This window comes from Durio zibethinus, chromosome 18, assembly GCF_047325235.1.
Source record: "Durio zibethinus cultivar Kanyao isolate XHJ-2024 chromosome 18, ASM4732523v1, whole genome shotgun sequence".
NCBI classification, from domain to species: domain Eukaryota; kingdom Viridiplantae; phylum Streptophyta; class Magnoliopsida; order Malvales; family Malvaceae; genus Durio; species Durio zibethinus.
Window position 1 is genome coordinate 16,452,606 of NC_143179.1, and position 4,846 is coordinate 16,457,451.

General features: G+C 34.4%; 1 pseudogene; it reads right to left on the bottom strand.

Annotated features, from left to right (window-relative positions):
- Positions 1–1,726: 1,726 nt before the first annotated feature.
- Positions 1,727–3,212, bottom strand: LOC111300626 (AAA-ATPase At1g43910-like; annotated as a pseudogene).
- Positions 3,213–4,846: the final 1,634 nt, after the last annotated feature.

Sequence of the window (4,846 nt, forward strand, 5' to 3'; positions counted from 1 at the left end):
TTCATTTTATCTATAGACTTGAATCTATGTTTAGACTTACTACGATTTTTTAAGTTTTGAGCTCTTTCAATGTTTTTACCCCTATCTCTCTGATAAAAGCTCGATTCTCAAAGTCCAAATCTTTTGACCTTACTTTTTTTCATTAAATATACTATCATTTACCTTATCTAATGTCACCTTATAATCAAAAGCTAAATTAATAACAGTCACAACTAGAGTATTCTAGTTGTCTGGCAATGAACAAAAAAAAAATAGTACCTTCATTTCGTCATCCATCTTAAGCTTTATAGTAGTCATTCGAGTAAATATATTTTAAAAATTACTCAAGTGCTCTGTAATTGGTCGTCCATCCCTATACTATAAAGTTACAAACTTTTTAACAAGCATAACTTTATTCATGCCTGTTTTTCTCTGAAACAATGTTGCCAATTTTTCCTAAATAATGTGGGTATCTGTCTCTTACACTACATAAAGAAACATATTGATATCAACTCATTTTTTTATTATGGCCCGTATCTTTCTAGCTAACTTCTTATAGCTTTCATATTTCATATTTGTTGGTTTAGCCAAATCAACTAATATCGACTCATACAAAATTTTACAGTATAAATGATCTTCTATCATAAGCTTTCAAATTGAATAATTTGATATTTTTTAATTTTATAATGGAACATGTGTCGCCTTCCTTGATTTCAAACAAAATTTACTTTTGTTTTAGGTTGCTTCTGTATCGATGCCTCAAAATAACTATTATTTTAATACCACTTATTGGGCCTAAAGTGACAAACACAACAATACAAAAGCAATATATTATAATAAATCCATAGCAATAGACAAGAATTAACAATCAATAATGCAAGAAAAATAAAGTACACTAAAATTTATGTGAAAAACCTTTCAGTGTAGAGAAAAAAATCACGAACCACCAAAAAATTTTACAATTAAATAATAGATATAAAAAGTTATCTTCTAGTTAAAACTAGAACTAATCAACAACTAGAAAGACAATTAGCAAAATCTTATCAAATAGGTGACTCAACAAATACACCTTAAATTTGTTCTTATAAAGTTTCAAACTTGATCTTTAGTGTTCAATATGTAAAATACTGAATTATGAATATGCTGATAATATTTTAATTTAATTGGATTATGAATTAACTTTCATTTAACCAACTCTCTTTTCTTTTTTTTTTTTACTTTTTATGATTTTTTTATCCCTTCAGTTTCACGCTACACCCTTTTTTTTTTTTAGGCCAAAACCACAGCCCTTTTTTTTATTATTTTTATTATTTAAGGTTTTATTTTAGGTTAAAAATCAAAAGGCCCATGGGCTTTGATCGGCTAAAACAATGGGCTGGACCCCATACATTCTTAACATATGGAACTTGGTTGAAAGACTTGCAAGACTAATTCATCATTCCAAGTGCGTACGATACAGGAAAAGTGAGCTTTTTGAGATCTGCAGATGAAATTATTTTTTGATCAGCCAATGGAATTTTTATTAAGTATATACTGTAAATTTTGAAGAATGTGGGAGCTAGGACTAATACGATTTCTTTGCTTTAGACGGGAAATTACACAAGAAACTGATTGGCTAATAAGATCCAATGAATTGATAGTTGTAAGATATTACTAAATTGAGCATTACAATTTTCTTATTACAATCAAGCTGAATCAGGAATTTACTTTTACAATTTGGAAACCAACAGAAGGAGGCGATTGATATTTGAAAAAAGATAAAGAGTTTTTAATGATCATCAGCTTTCTTTTCCATCTTCATTGCTTTTCACGTGAAGAAAGTCAACGAAACTTTCCAAGTACAGCTTCAGGCTCGATACTCTTCATGAGCTGCTGTGCTACTTCTGCTGGAGTGACTGTCAAATTTTGTAAAAGGTTTTCAATAGCAACAAAGGAAGAATGTTCTTTGATCCTAAGATATGTGGCTGCAAGCTTTCTAAATCCAGCAGGAGTGCAATAACCCATGTCAATATGAACATCCATTGGTCCTGGGCGCAACAGAGCTGGATCCAACTTCTCTTTATGATTTGTTGTAAAGATGATGATCCTCTCATCCCCGCAGCTCCATCAAGGAAGTTGAGTAAGCCTGACAATGTCACCTACATAATCTCCGTAGCCTGACAATGTCACCTACATAATCTCCGTAGTTACAAAAGCCAGAAAAAAGAAAATGAAATGATGGAAAGAGGAATAAAGATTGAAAAAGCAAATAATTACCCCAGGAACATTAGAAGAAATGCGATGTGGTTGCTCATCGTCTTTATCTTCTTGATCATCTTGAACCTTGGCACGATCATGGAAGACTTTTGTGCCACAGTCCATGTCCTCAATCAGGAGTTTGAATCTGTTTGTGGTAGAGGCTAGCATATGCCTTAAGTCAGCGTCACTTCGAGCACTTTGGACCTGAAGATCATATATATTGTAGCTCAAGTAGTTTGCAATTGCAGCGGCCAATGAAGATTTCCTTGTCCCTGGTGGACCATAAAGAAGGTACCCTCGTGTCCAAGCCCTGCCAACTCCCTCGAAGAAATCCTTGCCTGCAACAAATGAGTCAAGGTCTTCCATTATGAGCTGCTTCTGCTCTGGCTCCATAGCTAGAGTCTCAAAGGTTGCAGGGCGCTTAAAAACTGTGGATTCCCACATGGAAGATTCTTGATCGTAGGTGTGGACGTTGAGGGTCTCACGCTTGCGCAAGATGGACTGTGCTGTTCTTGCAATGTGAGGGAAGTAGCTTTGCATTACTCTATCTCTATCACCTTTCTTATAGGTCAAGCGGAAGTATTTTTTTGTAGTCAATAGAACGAAGAGTCCATTCTAAGCGCATGCCCTGGAATTCATCAATGATCTTGCAATCGACAGGAATGTTTTCTTTTGGTGGCGCTCTGGGGTTTAGGGGTTCATTGGATCCAATCAAAAGACTATCGGCAGAGGGACCGATCTTAGTACGCAGATAGGGCTTCTACCGCACGAAATGTTTCATTATTAACAGCTTGCCAACGTTCCTCAATAATGAAATTGAAATAGGACAGGCAACGTGAAACTAAGTCGAAGAATTTAGAGGAAAGGTAGTTTTGTATTCGGGTGGGGATCATTTCATTCAAGATTGTACGAAATAGCATGGCCAAGGCAGAGACGGAGGCGTAGATGGACAAGAGGGTGGACATCGAAGGCAGCTCATTCAACAGTGATGACATCATCATCTCTAGCATTTTGCTTTCGAAGTATAGACGCTTAGAGAGTGAATTTATAAGCAGGCGAAATGGACTGACTTTGATCAGAAAAAGTGTAGGAATTTGTTGCTGTAATCTCCTACTTTATGTAATCCAGACGGATTATCACGTAATTGACTCTTTCTATCGTATGACGCATAATGATTAAATTCCCATTTGAATTTAACTACATTTTCGATGCAATACAATTGAATTAACAACATTGGTTAAATCTAAATACTAACTCTAATGAAATCCATTCAACATAAATTTTTAATTAAATTTTTTTTTCAATCACAGCTATATAAAAAAATTTTTAATCGTAATTACAATAACTTTTATTATTATTTTTAATCTTACAGCAATCAATTTTACCGACTATTCAAGTGAAGCTTAAAAATGTTGCAGAATCGAACTCCTGCATTAGAAGAAATAAAAATCTCAAAACCTCTGCATTACAATTAATAATAATTTATATCGTAGTAAATTAAAACGAACTTGCAAAAGCAACTTGGCATTCAAGTATGGCACCTCAGATTAAGCTCATTGTTAGTGAAAAGAAAAAAGGCTCCTTGACTTGCAGAACTGTCACACATGTTTGCTCACGCTACCTGGAAAATGTAAGGTCATTTGTTCAACACCATCAAGAAATGAAGCCAGGATCATCTTGGAGAGTTTCTTTCAACTTCAAAGCAATTCATTTGATCAGTTCCTCTATTTTCTGGGCTTTTCACCATGCACAATACACTACAAAATACACTCCCTAAAATAGGAGCTAAAACAAAACAACAAGATTTCAAACCTATGAAAACTTTTCTTCCGACCCATGAAACTGATCCTCGTTATAAATACAAAGTCTCCAAGAAACAACAAAAATTTTTAACTTCCAAGCTAAACTTTTGGGTCTGTTCGGCTGGCTGAAGTTACCAAATTTTCCTGAGACGGCTGTCTCATTTAATGTATCGCAAACCTGCAGGATAGTTTGTAATATTAATCACACCTCCATTTAACAGTACTAAATTTCAGTAAATAGTAAAATTTTAATATTGCAAGATTTTCCACTCACTCCCAATTTTCCGTTTCAGCCTCCAATAGCCAGCATAAAAGGACTATCCTGTGAGAAGGAAATGGAAAAGACAGTTCCTTAATAACATTCACAACAGTACGTGAGAATGTATACATATTGGAGTAGTCAAAAAACAACACATGGCTTCTCAAATGCTTCCTCTAAATCACACTTACTGCTTTAGGATTCCTGGAATTGTCAGACAAATGGCAGCAAATGAAGATCAACCAACGAAACCGCCTAAACTATATTCATAACTTTACACGTTATATGAAAGCACTAAAAAGAAACCTTAACTTACCTTTTTATCCATGGATCCAGTTGCAAGAAGCTGTAAAAAAAAATAATAAAAGAGGTCATGCACATGAAATAAATAACCTGACCAAGGAATGAGAAATAGACATAGTTTTATATGTTTGGTGCGGCAGGATTATATGAAAGGGTGCAAGCAGCTTTGTAATGTGTATGGAGAGTAAAACTTTATTGTGGTGCAAATATCATAACCGCTGACTCTACCATCTTCAAGAATCACCTGATTAAAACTAAAATTATC